This window comes from Talpa occidentalis, unplaced genomic scaffold (genome assembly GCF_014898055.3).
Source record: "Talpa occidentalis isolate TD23 unplaced genomic scaffold, MPIMG_talOcc4v2.1 talOcc4.11, whole genome shotgun sequence".
Lineage (NCBI taxonomy): Eukaryota > Metazoa > Chordata > Mammalia > Eulipotyphla > Talpidae > Talpa > Talpa occidentalis.
In genome coordinates this window covers 28032920-28049511 of record NW_023601104.1, presented here as the reverse complement: position 1 = coordinate 28049511, position 16592 = coordinate 28032920, and the positions used below count along the sequence as shown (strand labels likewise).

Sequence of the window (16592 nt, the reverse complement as noted above, 5' to 3'; positions counted from 1 at the left end):
GTTTTAGCTATAAAATTGACAAGACAATAATAGTAACTTATAGGGTTGTTGTAATGATAAAATAAGTGAATATTTACAAGCACTTAGAAAAGTGTTTAATAACCAGTCTCAAAACATGTTCATAAAATAACCTTAGTTCACGTGTCTCCTGCCAGCCTCAATCCCAAGGGGAAAATCAAGGTTTGTAAGTGAAGAACAGGAGACTCTTGACAAGCAGCCCAGACCTCCTAAATAATTTCTAATACAGGATCTTCCCTAGGGCAGCATGCTATCCCTACCTGGGGATCAAAATGTATCTAGGTCATTTGAGGAAGGAGACAAGAGGATGTTGAAACACTAAATAAATTGCTTGTAATTTTGCAGCTAGTAAGCAGTCTTTGCAGTTAAAAAAAAGAGAATTATATGGGACAGACATACAGATACATTCATGCATACATGCACACCTATATATGCCACATTCCACCAAGAAATGATCTAATTTTCTATTTTTTTCCCAACAGCAAGAGAAGGAATTACTTCTAAACCAAAATATCCAAAAACACACAGGATATGTAACCAGAAAGAATTATGATTGTCTTCTTCTTTCTTCACCACCACCCCCCTTGCCAAGAAGAAGAAAAAATTATATATATACACACACAGATGGTCCCAATTTACGATGGTTCGACTTAAGATTTTTCAACTTTACAGATGGTGTGAAAGTGATATGCTTTTGGTAGAACCCGTACTTCAGATTTTGAATTAGGACATTCTGTTTTTTGCTTTCAGTACAGTATTAATTACATGAGATATTCAATGCTTTATTATAAAATAAGCTTTGTGTTACGTGACTTTGCACAGCTGTAGGCTGATGGAATTGTTCTTAGATAAGCTAGCTGAGCTGTGATGTTGGGTAGATTAGGCATATGAAATACATTTTGACTTGTGATTTTTCAACGTTTGATGGGTTTATTGTGACATAACTCTCTGGTAAGTTTAGAAAGATCTGTACATAGTATGTAAGTGTATACATCATATATATGTAACTCACACACACACATATATAGGTGATAGAATAATGCAATCGAATTATGTTATTTAAAAAGGACTTTAAATAGTTCAGACTTGAAGACTGTTGAAAAAGCATTTGCATACTCAAATCCCAGGTTTTTTCTTATTTTCTTTCCATCTCACAACACAGTGCTGTGGGTCCTAGCTCTGCACAAACTAAAGAAAGGAATGAATTCAGGTCTATCTCACAAGTACGTCTGGAGCACCTAATCTGTGGTATAAAAACCTTGTATAAACATGGAAAAAATCAACAGAGTCGGCCTCTTGTTACCTTGTCTGTCAAACAAGGTGCCTGAATAAGCTCTGGGATCTGTGATTCCTGTGTTGTTGAAGTATGATGGAGCAATTATTTGCAATCAAAAATTTTTCAGAAATACCTATCAATAGCCTTGATGATGACCAAATTGCTATACAATTCCGATCCTCTCAATGATGCTCCCTCCAGCACTTAAAATTCAAATGATATAAACGCCATCATTAAAACTAAAAACAGGGCCTCCCTGGTGGCGCAGTGGTTGAGCACTGGGTTGCGAGGCTGCCTGCGGCCTCTGCAGCGCCGGTTCGATCCCCGGCTGCTCCCCGGCCACCAGAGGAGGGTCCCACATGGCGCGCAGACCTCTCCTGCCGCCCGCTGCTCCCCTCAGCAGTGTACTTCGGTCCTTCTGCCTGCTCTGCTCCCCGCTCTGGCTCTGGTGAATTCTCTTACCCTCCCGCGCTTCTGACTGTACCCAGTGCATGTATAAACAAACAAACAAATAAATAAATAATACATGCCTCTTTAAAAAAAAAAACTAAACTAAAAACATATCATTAATAGTGATGTGTTATTAGTATAGTGCTCCAAAACACCAAGAACTCTTCGCAACAACTGTGGGTCAAAAAGCACTGCTAATCTCATCCCCATTTCTAAAGATAGGGAAACAGTCTAAGAAAGAGAAAGTGTGGCAGAAGACTCAAACCCATATCTCATGTAATTAATACTGTAATTAATACGGTACTGTACTAATGAGGGCTCTTTCTGCCCATATTCTACTTCTGAAAGGCTTTTGGTCATCACCCCCACTGTGTGTGCAGGTATCCTCTTCCTTCCTTACGGGCAGGGTACAGTCTTCCTATTTCCTTTATTGCAACCATAACATCTTGTCCTCATTCAGTGGACACCTGCTTCACTGTGCTGCAGAGTTGACCCATGTCTGTTTGGTGGGTCTTGGGGGATGTTCTTGGGTGGGCCAGGATGCTATAGATAGGGCAAGAGTAAGCCATTGAAAATGCCTCTGCTTAAAACCTGTTTCCCAGGGAAAGAGACCACAGAGGCAGGGCCTCTGCTGCCTGCTCTGGCAGCTGTGTTCCCTGGGCCAGAAGCTGGAGACCTGAGCTCTTTGTCTGCTTTATCCCAGCATCAACAGGCCCTGAATTGTTCATTTGACTCTCTGAAGGAAGCTTGTTATCAGCTGGACTTGTTCTCTTTAAAGTTTTGATCTCAGCAAAGATGAATCATCATTTTAAGTGCTTATGTGTGTGACTCTGAGAGACATGTAGCCAGGGCTGCAGGGCCAGCCCCTCATCCCAGCCAGCCGTCCAGGGAGAGCCCCTGTACAGACACATCTGAGCCAGTTCCAACTAGACTTTCCAATAGTAATAATAATAAAATGTGCTTGTTTTTAGGTGGCAGCAGGAATACTTTTTAATGCCCAGTCGCACTCAGACAGGCTGGGGCAGGCATGACTGACCTTCCGTCATGGCTGAGAGAAGGGAGGATTAGGAATGGGAACTCAGGGTTCATAGAATTATTAAATTGCAAAGTTGAGACAGAAATGCAACCCTATGACCTCCAAATTCTACAGCCTTTGACCCTGTCATCTGGTCAGGTTTATCTTAAAGATTCTGCCCTTTTGGTGACACAGTGTACTTCATTACCTAGCCAGACCCTTACCTTGTCTTTAAGCAAAGGCCTGTCTTCTGTGATCAAAGGCCCGAGTCCCGAAGTGGCCTTCTTCTCTATCAGTCTCATCAAATCTCTCACTGTCTTTCTAAACAGAAAGTAATAGAATTAAATGCATTTGCCAACTGATATGAATCAAAGAATAATTATTTAATGTGCTTATCAAGGTGAAGGTGGTGTCATGAGAACAATTTCTAGCATGAGGGAGTGTGTGGAGGCTTTCACACAGCACCAAACAATTCTCAGACACCAGCAGGGTGACTGAGAATTCAGTTCCACTTAGTTCTGACACTATCTACCCGGAGACAGCATTAAATTCTACAGGTTAAGGGCTCAGTCTTCCAAGACTGCCCTCCACTCAGATAACATTTGCAAGCCTACATGGTTACCTGTGCTCATGACTGACTGCAGTCACAGGTTCCTATGACACCTCCTCAGGTTTGATTAATTTTCTAGAGTGGCTCTAATCATGTGGTTGACTCTTCTGCCAACTAGACTCCATCCTTAGATGCTTACAAAAGTTGCCTCATTCATGTATCACTCTCAACACTAAGGAATTCCAAGACTTTGGGGAGCTATGAGCCAGAAACTGTGGATGAAGATCAGATTATTACCAATTTTATAAGTGAGGAAACTGAGCACAGGCAGGCTAAATAATTTCCCCAAAATTACATGGTTGGAAAGTGAAGGAACTGGGGTGTTCTTGCTAGTACAAACAGTGCTTCAGTACATAGCTTTGTACTTTTCTCCTTTGCAATTGCAGAATAAATTCTTTGAAGTGGAATGATGAGATCAAACAGAAAGGACATTAGACATTTTAATAAATCTTTTCCAACATCCCACAAAAAATGATTGGACAAATTATACTCCATCAACCATGTATGCTGATATATTTTCTCTGATATCTTTGTCAGTCTGGTAAGTAAATGATCTTATTTTAATTTCCATTCTTTAGTTAGTAGTGAGGCTAAGAAAGAAATGAGGCAGAGGTGCTGAAGTAAAATGGGCTTCCTTCAGCCAGGGCTAGAACAAGGGGTAGGGGTGCAAAGGGCTGTTTCTGAGGAAAGCGAAGAATCAGACTGGGTCTGGTGAACCATAATCTGTAGCTCAGGCTCTTTGGTGACACACAATTTCCATCTCTCTTTAGCTAGCACACTTGGATGGGCTTAAGAAAGGCCATTCGGTCCTCACCACAGGCAGGCCAACCCTCCTGATCCCCCCACACCTCTCCTCCCACCTTGCCTCACCTCTCCCCTGCAGATGAGGACAGCTGACATCTTCAGAACTTTGGGACACCCCCCCCCAGAGAATGAATAGCACCCCTTTCTGCCCAAACCGCTGTTCTGATAGCCTCCTTATTCCAGTTTCTGGCTCAGAAACCTGTTTAGATTGGGTTTCCTTTCTGTTATAGACACTTTTATTCTCAGTTTTCTTGAATTTAACTGCTTTGGATGTTTAAAAATAGAGTCAACATCTGTTTTGCAATTCTCCTGAAGCTGGGTCACTGTTTTAGCCTTGACAGCTGGTCCTACTTCCACAGTTATAGGGGCTCCACCTCCACGGTGTTTCCTGCAGGGGCGCTTCTCACTCTGGCATGCCCCAGAATCACCCAGAATGTTTGTTAAGCATGCATATTCCTGGGCCGCTCCCCACACCCACTGACTCAAAATCTCTGTGGGTGGGATCCCAGGTGTGCATATTTTTTAACAAGATGCTGGGCGGCGGGGAGGGGGGTTTCCCTGATGTATAACCAAACTCAAACCAATGATCTATAGGGGAGGAGATCATGGGCTCTGCACCCAGGTGTGGGCTACAATCCTGGCTCTGCGTGACTTTAGGAGAGTTACTTAACTGCTCTCTGCTCCAGTTTTCTCATCTGTAAATTGGGGTTGGAGGAGTATCCCTGGGGAGATTGTTGAAAGAAATGAACAAGGATATGTGTGCAAATCACTCCTAGAACAGTGTCTTAGCCCAAAAAGAGCTTAATAAAATTATTCTCATGCCCCAGTGAGGGTTCAGGCTCTCTCAGGTCCTGCCTCCTATGGCTAGGGGGTTTCATTTCTGAACAGGGTCTTTGTGATTGTGACTGAGCAGGCTGGACATATAAGGCAACACAAATATCAGTTTACATGTATCTCTACCCTTTTCACCTGGGCAGGGGGCTGGACTTCAGGGACAAAGGCCCCAATGATGGCAGCCAGAAGATGTGATCTCACTAAAAAGCAATGCAGAACAAAGTCTGCCAGACACGGCATATTGCAGGAGCCTGTCTACTTCCAGAGATCCCAGCTGAGGAAGAAAGGTTTCAGAACTGTGCATTTTATCTTTCCATAAGACAGGCAGCTTCTCTGGGCAGGGTCTTGCTCTGCTGCTCCCTACCCTTCATATCAAAGCAGAGGACATGGAGTGGGAACTCAAGGAAACTAGTTGTGTTGCCCTAGTCTTCTTCTCCCAGCCAGCCAGAGGTCAAAGTTCCTCTCCTGGTGTTTGAATACTTTACTGAAATAACAGCGCCATCTCCAGTGTTCCTTTGCCCCAGCCTCATTATGGTCCAGACATTACTTTTCTCTCATTCCACAGTAACCCCTGTGGGTCGGCTAGACTTAAGTGGTGTGTTCAGCCTCCATTATAGTTACCTGCAGTTCTGCATTCCTACACAAGGTCAGAACTGCCCTTCAGAACCAGACAATCAGCTGTAGGAGCAAAACCTTACAAGGTGCCTTTCATACCAATCAAAAGCAGAAAGCTTGATCACCCTGGGAAGAGTATGCATCAAGAGGTATGGCCGGAGGGCCTCCCCTGGTGGTGCAGCGGTTGAGAGCTGGGCTGCGAAGCTGCCCGCAGCCTCTGCAGAGCCGGTTCGATCCCCAGCCACAGGTGAGGGTCCCACATGGCGCACAGACCTCTCCTGCTGGGCCCGCTGCTCCCCTCAGCAGTGTATTTCGTCAGTCTGCCTGTTCTGATCCCCACTCTGGCTCTGGTGAATTCTCTCACCCTCCCGTGCTTCTGACTGTACCCAGTGCTTGTATAAATAAATAAATAAATCTTTAAAAAAAAAAAAAGAGGTATGACCGGAACGTCCAGAGGGCTGATGATGGATGCATAAACTTACTCCTGACTTATACATCATGAGGTATGACCGGGAACAGCCAGGGGGCCAGGACCAATGTATGCCAAGGGACCCCAGAAGCTGATCAGCCTTGTTGATAAGATTAGGCTGGGGGTCTGGGGTCCAGTTTTGATTACAACACTTGGTTATCAAGCTGAAAAAACGGTCAGCAGACTCATATTCCCCCAAGCCCTAGATGATATTCCTGAGTTTCACCCATACTTTTCTCCTTGTCCTCCTAACACACATAGCTGATGCTATATGATTATTCTATCAGTAAAAATTGCCAGGATCTTGCTTTCAAGCAGCATCCTGCATTATGTGGTCTGCTCCACAACTCCCATGTCTTTGTCAGTGTGATGATGCCTGACGCAACATCCCCCCTACATCTATATTTGACAAAAAGTGCTGGCACAGGTTAAGCATGCCTCATACCTCCTCCCAGAAACTTCATGAAACAAACAAAAAATGTCATTATTTGCATTTTTCAGCAGAGAGAAACAAGGTTCAAAGAGTCCTATAATGCTTAAATGCACACAGCTAATGGATGGTGAGGTGAAGATTGAACCCAGGTCTGTGACCTCAGAGTACATTCTTACCCACCTTACCCTTATGTTATGGATAGGTTTCTGCCTCTCTGCCCCTTGCAGCATCTGGGTAGTGAGTGAGGCTGCACAATGTTCCCTGCTGTCCATTTTTTTCCCATTCTCCCTATGCAGGCTGGTCTGTTTGACACAGCACTGTGATTTGACACAGACTCTGAGGCTGTACCCTTTGCTAACTGTGTGACCTCAGATGAGTTAGTTAACCTCTCTGGGCTTGACCGTCATCGATAAAATCATATTCATAATGCAAACTATTCATGGGGTTGTTGTGAGGATTATGTGTAGGGCTTACTTCAGTGCCAGCACTAGTAATTTATAATGTCATCTATATATGGTAGTCCCCTCTTATCTGCCAAATAGAGTTAGGTTTTGTTTTCTGTGGTCGCAGTTAGTTGCTACTGTCAACTGTGGTCCAACAGTACTAGGTACAATAAGACACTCTGAGAGAGAGACCACAGAATAACTCTTCATATAACCTTTATTAGAGTATATTATAATTGTTCTATTTTATCATTAGTTACTGTTAATTTATTACTGTGCTTACCTTATAAATTAAACATTATCATAGGTATTACACATACCTGAAGGAAAAACAGTATATATCAGGGTCAATACTATTTGCAGTTTCAGGCATCCACTGGGGATATTGAGAGGCATCCTCTCCATAGATAAGGGGGGACTACCTTAGTCATTTATACTGTTTATCCTACATCTTCACTTTTTAGAACAGGAGTTGGTAATCTATAGCCTATCAGCCTAATCAGGCCTACCATGTGTTTTTGTATGGCCTGTGAGATGAGAACAGTTTTTACATTTTTAAATGGTTGGAAAAAATCAAAATAATATGTTGTAGCATATAAAAATTAAAAGTAAACCAAATTTCAGTGTCCAAAAATAAATTCTTATTGAAATAAACCATGCATATCACTTATGGTTACTTTCACAATGGCAGAATTGAGTACTTGCCACAAAGAGTATGACTGACAAAACCAAAAATATTTATTATTCAATCTTTTATGAAAATGTTTGCCTACCATTATTCTAGGGTATAGAGGAATTGTTCACAAGGTTTCTACATGACCCTACCCTGACTCCAAGTTCAAGAAGGGGCTATTGAACTTGAAGTCCTGGCAGTAAATAAAGAGCAGCAAGGTTCCCCTGGAACTGCAGACCTCTTTGGAAGGAACAGGTTATGGAATATTGCCATAGTGTCAACTTTGCACACAGTAGGGAAGCAGATAAATGGAGTTAGGGATAGAAAAGTAAAAAGAAAATAAGGTTAGCGGAGACCAAGAAGGACCACCATCTTCTCCCAGCAGACCCGCTTTATCGCCTGGCTTCTGGACAACCCAAATCTCCCTTGCAGCTAGCAGGAGACGTGAGAAAGTCCAGGACAAGAAACTATAAGCAGAAGAGCTATACCAACTTTCAGAACGCTTCTTTAAAAATAGCTAGCACGTGTTCTTCACTCCCTCTTGGCTCCGTTCTTCACCCGGTTGCCTGGGAGATGGTTGGTCTTCTAACATCCATGTTGGATCATGAAGACAAGAACAGTGATTTGGAAGCAGCCTGGATTCCCAGGAGTCTGAGGAAAAGAACCACCACTCCAAGCTTGAATTTCCTACCTCCGGACTTATATAAGACAAGGAAAAGCAGTATTTGCTGAAGTCATTGTTATTTCGGTTTTTTTACTCTGAGTCAAGTGTAATACTAACTGATGCAGTCTTCCTGGTATCTTTTGGTGATGAGATCCTTTTTCCTTTCCTTCCCACTTTTATTTTAATAGAGTTTACCTGGGTCAAAATGTGGCACACTGTTGGGATGGGGGCAGTTGTTACTGGAGACTAAGGAGGTGATGAAGGCATGCTATGCATCTTTCAGCTGATTTTGTACTTGCCTCTGTTAGTCTGGCAAAATGATGGCAGTACCTTCTCTCATCTTAGCAGGTAGCTGGCCACACACAGGAAGTTTTAATTTATTTTTAATTTCTTAAGCTAACTGTTTTCATTATCTTCATTTACTCTCTGATAGTTACCCAAGTACTGAAGGCAAGCCCTGTTCTTTATAAAATAGAGAACTGGTCACTTCCCCTCCTACTTTAAAACTTTTGTCGCTCAGTATCTCACATTGTAAAGCAAAGACCAAAGTCGTTAGTCTGGCCACAAACCCCCTCACAACCTGGCTAAAGCCAACCTCTTCATTTTCTACCTCACACAGAAAACCAAATGTTAGGTAATGGGAGGGCGGGAAGGGACGGAGATGGGGCCTGTTACTGCAGGGTATTGCATGTCTAGGCCACTAGAGGGAACCCTTCTCAGAGTTAAAAAGCTAGAATGAGTGTGTGAGTGAGTGAGAGAGAAAGTGTGTGTGTGTGTCTGTGTTTGTGTTTAGTGGTGCTGGGGAACTAGTTCAAAGCTTGACTACCAGCTTCTTCACCCAAGAGCAAGTGGTAGAAGATGCTTACCTGGATTGGGGCCTTGGGTATTACTCGGACAGGTTGGATAAGATCCTAAAGATTTGGAGGTGAGAATAGAAGAGAGAGAGCACTGGAAAATCTGATCTGAATCTTGTTTGCTCTCTTAACACTATACAAATTCAAGAATGTAATAGATTAGGATGCATTTTTTTTGAGTTAGGGCTCAAATTCTCTGCTCTCCTGTTTCGGGAACTAAGGAATCAAATCGATTTAGATATCACTGCATCTCTTTCTTTCTTCCTTTTTTTTTTTTTTTTTTAAGATTTATTGATTTATTTATACAAGAACCAGGGTACAGGCCAGATGCGCGGGAGGGTGACAAGAGTCACCAGAGACAAGCGGGGAACAGAACACTGCTGAGGGGAGCAGCAGACAAGACTGGAGAGGTCCGCGGTGCCATATGGGACCCTCAAAGGCCGGATCGAACCGGCGCTGCAGAGGCTGCAGACAGCCTCACAGCACAGTGCTCAACCACCTGTGCCACCAGAGGAGGCCCTGCATCACTTTCTTTCTATCTAAACATACTATCCAAACTCAGGAACCAAATGGATTAGGATAGTGAGGGATATTTATACTTTATATTTTAGGAAAAAAATACAGTAAGATATATGCTAACACATTTTTTTCTATTGGATACCTAATGTGTCAGTATTTTATAAAATACTATAGAACTTCCGCCCGCTGCTCCCCTCAGCAGTGTACTTCGGTCCTTCTGCCTGCTCTGCTCCCCGCTCTGGCTCTGGTGAATTCTCTCACCCTCCCGCGCTTCTGACTGTACCCAGTGCATGTATAAACAAAACAAACAAACCAGCAAACAAATAAATAAAGCATGCCTCTATTAAAAAAAAAAAATACTATAGAACTTGTAGAACTAAATTTTCACTTGAGTCTTATTTATTAAAATAGTGGTTCTTTTAGACTACTTATATGTTTTATTCTCTAGAATCAGAATGATGGCAACATGGTTTGAACTTGTCATTTTAAACCATTGTTTTGTCTATTATAGAATTAAGTTCAATTTCCTCAAGTTATTGTTCAAGACCTTCAAAATTACCATAGTTTCCTATCCAACCAAGTCATCTTACTGCCTATCCACATATATCCTTCATTTCTTGTCTTTATCATCACAGCTCTCCTTGATAGGAACTCACCTCTTTTGTTCCTTTTCCTTCTAAATATAATCCTTTCCTTAGAAATGTTACTCTTCTGAACTGTAATCCCTAGAATCTACACCACAGTCATTAACACTGTAGAGTATATTACATCTATTCGTCTTCTGAAGTTGCATGCACATAAGCCTTGTTCCTTAACAAAATCATAAACAACCTAAAGATGAGTAGTGGGTCATTTTTTTCTTTGCTCTGCTTTTTAAATTCTTTTTTTTTAAAGATTTATTTTTTTTTTATTTATACAATAGCTGGGGTATAGGCCAGAGGCGCGGGAGGGTGAGAGGATTCACCAGAGACAGAGCAGGGAGCAGAACAGGCAGATAGACTTGAGAGCACTGCTGAGGGGAGCAATGGGCATGACAGGAGAGGTCTGCTGCGCCATGTGGGAATCTCCCTGGCCGGCCGGGAATTGAACCCCTGCTGCAGAGGCTGTGGACAGCTTCACAGCGCTGCACTCAACCTGCTCTGTGCCACCAGGGAGGCCCTGCTTTTTAAATTCTTTATTCAGGGTCAGGTCAGTAGCAGACTTTCAACCAATATCTCGCAATCACTGTTAAATTGGGCCACTTGTTCAAAGGCAGACATTTGACTTAGAAGCACACCAGGAGCAAATGGGAACCAGAGATAATAAAACACTGTGAAATGCAATTTCCTGTTTTGGGTAATGCCCAAGTCAAATATTTCTACCATATCTCCTAGGAAATATAGAATGAATCAAATTTGGAAAATGTAAGGAGTCAAGCTAAATGGCTACTAAGGAAACAGAAACAAAACATCAAGTTTTCCTAAACACAGATCCCCACAGGTGACAAGGGGTAGAGTAAGGCCAACCTTCCATGTGCTGAGCATTGGTTGAGCCCAGAGTCTGCCTACACCTGTGCGGGTGTGGCATCTCTTGCCAGTCTTCCCTTTGGTTTCCGTTAACAATGAAGTCTGCAGGTGAGATACTGATTGGAGGTACAGCCAAGGCAAAAGGCCAACGAACAGGTAGCAGGTCCTGTGTCTGGAGGGTGCTGTGAGGTCTTGCGTGTGGGCTGTCAGCTCCAGTCCTGCCCTTCCAGAGGGCCTAGCCTGACAGGGTGTGGGCCAGATGTGAGTGTGCAGACTATATTTTCCAGATTCTCTTGCCACTGCTTCTGGTTGGAACATACCTTTAAAAGGCACTGGTAGGAGTGGAAAGTCAGAAGAAGAAACCAGCCCACACTGGCATCTGTGCTTGGAGGGTCTCTGGAAGCAGCAGCAGCAGCAGCAGCAGCGTGTGGGCTCCTGACTTCTGCCGAGGATGGCCAACAACTCTATTAGCAGAGTGGTGATGCTTCAGCAGCCCAACAGCAAGGTTCAGCATCCTGTCTGGGTCCTCCCCATTCTCCCTGTGCTCCTCCACATCCTTCAATATGTTTACAACCAGTTTTCTGTATGAAATCCTGCTCTGTATGTAGAGCAGGTGCTGATTTCCCAACTGAACCCCACTAATAAAGGTGCCAGGATCCAAAACAGAAGGCCATGGAGAGGTCAAAGGGCCAGGTATAAAACAAAGATGACAGAAAAATGAAGAAATGCAAGGTAGAAGACATATGAGATCTGGAGGACAGCCATTTGCAGGAAACTTCTTCTGTTCAAAGGCTATTAAGTGAGCCATTAGTAAGGGACCAGCAGGGTCAGGTCAACATCTGTGCGAAGAGATACATTAAGGGCTATTTGAGAAGAGGTTCAGAAGGAGGAATGGAGAAGACACAGAGGCAGGGTGGAGACAGGAGGGTGAGCTAAAAGGCCTGGGGTAGCTGGATTCCCAAAGTCACTGCCATTGCACTGTGTGGCTTAGGGCAGGTCTTACGGTGTAGACTGATGAGAGAAATGGATTTTAAGAACACATATTGGAGTTAAGGTGAATTGATAATGCACTAATTTGATAATATATCACAGTTAAGATGGATTTGATCAGATTTCAAAACATTCCAATTTTGTCTGAGCTGTAGGTTTGGTATTAACACCCAATAGCAGGTCTTTCCTTCCTTGGAGTTTGTCAGTCACTAGGGTGCATTTGCTTTTAACAAATAGCATACTGTAAAGGTGGTGGAAGTCACTTCCAAAAATAGGGTAAATACACTAAGAAGGAGTATTGGGGGGAGGGGAGATGGGGAAGTGATTCTAAGGCCAAGGGTCCCCGGGAGCTGAGAGCTAGGTCGCACTCGTCAGAGGGATGGGGTGGGAAAGGGGTCAGTGTTCATTAGGACTGAATCTCAACTTCAAACTCAGAGATAGGAGAAATACTGCATTTTCTTTCCTTTCCTTACATAAACTTAATTTTTCCTCTAAGTCCACTTCTCTCTGGGCAGTCATTCTTAGGGCCATGCTGCTTCCCGAGGTAGGGCAAAGGCTCTGGTCATTCTGGGGTGAGATGTCCCCAGGTGCTAGTCAGCAGGCACCAGTCTGTGTTGCACCATCAGGTCTACTGGCTCTGCTGGACCCTCCCTTACTTGAATACTGGGGTCTTTGGCAAGCCTGGAGTCCCAGCCGAAGAGCCAGCCTCCCTGGGCACAAGCAGGGCTTCCTCTGACGTGCTGCCACCACCTTGGGCTCAGCCGGAGAGCAGGACACTGGTCTTGTTTCTAAGTGGGAATCCCAGACCTCTCTCTCTCTGAATTTCCTTTGGGTCTGAGGCAATTCCTCCTTCCCCTTTTGCTCCATGCTTCCTTCCAATCCCTCCCTTTCTTCTCAGTAGGCCTACACTTTTTGAATAAAAGCTAAGAAGGTAACTATCACTTCTTGCCCTGTCACACATCTCCACTGAGGTGAGGAATCAGGGTCTTCTACCTGCTCAGGTGGAGGAGGAAGGGGAAATATAGGGAGAAAAATATAATTTCTCCAAGCCTTCTCCTGCCGGAGTTGAAAATGTTAAAACTATCTATCATTTCTGTAACATTCCTGCCAATAAGCCCTAGTCTGAACTTAACCATGAAGAAACAATCAGACAAACACAAATTGAAGAACCATCTCCAAAACAACTGCCATGCCCTTCAAAAATGTCAATGGCACGAAGGAAAAAGGAGAGGAGATGCTCCCGAAAAAAGGAGAATCAGAAAGACCTATGTCTAAATGCGATGGTGATCTTGAATTCAATGAGAGTCGGTGGGGAGGGGGGGTGGGGGGGATACTAGAGAGAACATTGCTGAGACCATTGTTAAAATCTGAGTACCCTCTATATATTACATAACGGTATTAGATCGATACTGAATTTCCTCAGCTTGTTCATAGTATGGTGGTTTTATAAGGAAATGTCCTTGTTAAGATACACATTGAAGTATTTCAAGGTAAAGAGGTAAGATTTCTTCAACTGACTCTCAAGTGGTTCAGCAAAAAGTTTATATCACATTTATATATACATGTATACGTAACTATAAATGATGTATATGTTTTATACATACATACATACACACACATATATATATGGCAAACTGAGACCAAATGTTAACCATTGGTGGCATAAGGGAATGCTGGGTTGTTCACAGAGGACACAGATCCACAGCAACATGTTAGACCCAAAGTAGACAAAAGTGATAGAGGCACCCAGTCCAAAATGCCAAGATGGGGACAGAGCCAGTAATGTGACACATGAGAGATACTCACAGCAATATGAAGCCTATGTGGAGGGTGCAGAGTTGGCATGGGTGGAAGGGTACATGGCAAGGGTAAATGGCAATTAGATCCAGTTTAGGAAAAGTTACAGAGATGGAATGTGTCCGAGGATGCTGGAGAATTCGCAGGACTCTGTTGAGTGGTATGTGGGTTCAAAGTAGAGAGTTCATTGATCTAGTGCATGTCTGGGGTTGGCTTTGGATGGGATGTTGGGAAGATAAAGAGCAAAGAGGAAATGTGACATGTTTTGACCACTAGTGGTAAAACAACTTCCAATTGTTTCATGAGATCTGGACAAGCAAAGCAGGAGTTAGGAGACTCCAAGTGGAAAACTGGCTGTGGTCTAGACAGTGCTGGCAGGGTCCTGTACAAGTGGCTGCATCTCCTCCAATGGCAGCCTCTTTGCCAAGGCAGTTAGCTCAGATGGAGGATGAGAACAGGCAGGCTCACTGCAGTTGGACCTGGGACTGCATATCAAAAGCCAATCTAGAGGCTGTAACAGACAGGTGAAGTGTTGGCCACGCATGACAGCTGTCATCAGGGATCATGAACTGCTCACGGACTGCTGCAATCTTCTGCCTGAATGTGGGCAGGAGAGGTAGGTGACAGAGCCCCAGGACCCCTCTGAGGAAATGCTCTGTGGTGTTGGGGGAGATGCAGGTGTGCACGGGGCTGGTAGGAAAAGGGCCTAGGGTCTGTGAGCATCATTAAGTTCAAATCCCTGAGAGGCACCTCCAGGCTCTCATCCCAGCTGGGCATGCCTGGAACCTGCTGTTAGCTCATTACTGTGCCCAGCAGGTCAGGAGCAACATTGCAAAATGTTCCTAACCTGAGTCAGGGATGCTGGAGCAGTAGAAGCTAAGAGAGTAAGTGAGGCTGCTTTCAATCTCCACTAACCATCTTCCCATGGAGCGAGTGTCCAGGACAATGTGTCTACCTAGTTTAAAATTCAGTGTTTCCGCAGAACCCAAAGAGCGGAGAGAGGCGCAACAAATACTAATATGGTAGCTTTATGGTGCAATGGATATGGAATCGACTGTACATTTAACTCAACAAATTCAATTCTGTATTAGAGGTTCTTATAGAAGGGAGGGAGAAAGAGAAAGTGTGAGAGAAAGCCATACCAGGGTGAGGGTGAGAGAAAAAGAAAACAAAGCTCTGGGACCTCACTACTACTCTTGTCTCTTTACCTTGGTGACTTCTTTGCAGTTTGTCCTTTCAGGCAGCACTATTCAAATATCCTTTGCACGTGTCTTTTCTTCCTTGCCAGAACCCTGCATTAGACAAGAGTAAAAGTTATTAGGGCCATATGTAACACTCACATCCAATGCATTTAGAGGACAGTATTAACCCTAAATGTCTTACCTGGAGATTGCAAATGAACCTGCAGCTTAATAAGTACTTACCTTTATCAGTAGAACAGCAAAGTCAAAACCTAACCCTTCTGGTGACTGATCTATCTATCTATGCCGAAACTGATCTATCTCTCTATGCCTAGACTGTCTAGGCATATTTATCCCAGAAAGCTGCCGCTGGGCTCTGTGTGTGTATGTATAGTCAATCTTCTAGGTTATGGGGTCACCTACTCAGGTCCAGGACTCTTCACTCATAGTTCTAGATGTTGCATATTATAAGTGGTAAGCCTATGATTATAGACTAGAATTTTCCCTTTCATCATGGCCCAGAGCACTGAGGTTCTGGGTGTATTTGTATATACTGTCTCAAAGAGTGTAAGCCAATTTCTTAACAGAGAAGACCCTTGGCAGTTGGAATTAGAGAGGACTTTTCCTTTCTACTTTGTATATTCCCTGCTTGGCAAATGATTTTAAAGATTTTTATAATCATAAAAGAGATATTGAGTACTATGGAAACCTCTTGAAATTTTGATTTTGCATGGCATGCATCATTTATTCAATGTTACTCTTATACTTTCCAACAAATTTGGTGATCCTGTTGTGTGTGTGTATGTTCTAAGAACAGAATATGCTTAAAATATATCAAGAGCCTTCCCTAGTTAGCTACTGTTCATTCACAGGCCTCACGTTAACACTATGTAGTATTCACTCAGCAGGAAACAGGCCTCAGCTGTCCTGGGAGAATTGGTAACTGGGGCAAATTGGTCTAGATGACACAAAAGTTTGAGCTTCATGGGGTCCCCTACTACATAAAGTGGGTGGAGACTAGATAAGCTATAAGAGGCTCATATATTTCATGAAATATTTCCCTTTCGGGCAGCAAACCACAATCTGTCATACACTAAAAATACATTATTATGAAATTATTGTCCTTCAGAATATTGGAATTTAACTTCATTCTAATGACTGTACTAGCCTATATGAATACCCTCATCTTAAGGATCCAGGACTTTAATAAGCATTAAAAGTGATCACCCTCAAGCATTTTTGAAATGTACCATAAATTTTCCATTCACACACCAATTGTCTTTTTTTTTTTAAGATTTATTTATTTTTATACAAGAACTGGGATACAGGCCAGAGGCACGAGAGGGTGAGAGGATTCACCAGAGACAGCGGGGAACAGAACAGGCAGAAGGACCGAAATAAACTGCTGAAGGGAGCAGTGGGCGAGACAGGAGAGGTCTGCC

General features: G+C 43.4%; 1 protein-coding gene across 5 annotated transcripts in view; it reads right to left on the bottom strand.

The window, feature by feature from the left end:
* The window catches only part of TLN2 (talin 2), a 451133-nt gene that overhangs the window by 425064 nt on the left and 9477 nt on the right, over positions 1 to 16592 (bottom strand). For 4 of the 5 annotated variants that reach the window (XM_054687829.1, XM_054687842.1, XM_054687839.1 and 1 more), the window contains 2 exons: positions 15178 to 15261; positions 2984 to 3080 (listed from right to left, as the gene is read on the bottom strand). The gene's annotated coding sequence lies outside the window, so the exon portion shown is untranslated. Of the gene's footprint in view, positions 1 to 2983; positions 3081 to 11502; positions 11625 to 15177; positions 15262 to 16592 lie in introns of those variants that run through there. The other variant, XM_054687836.1, reaches the window with a different exon arrangement.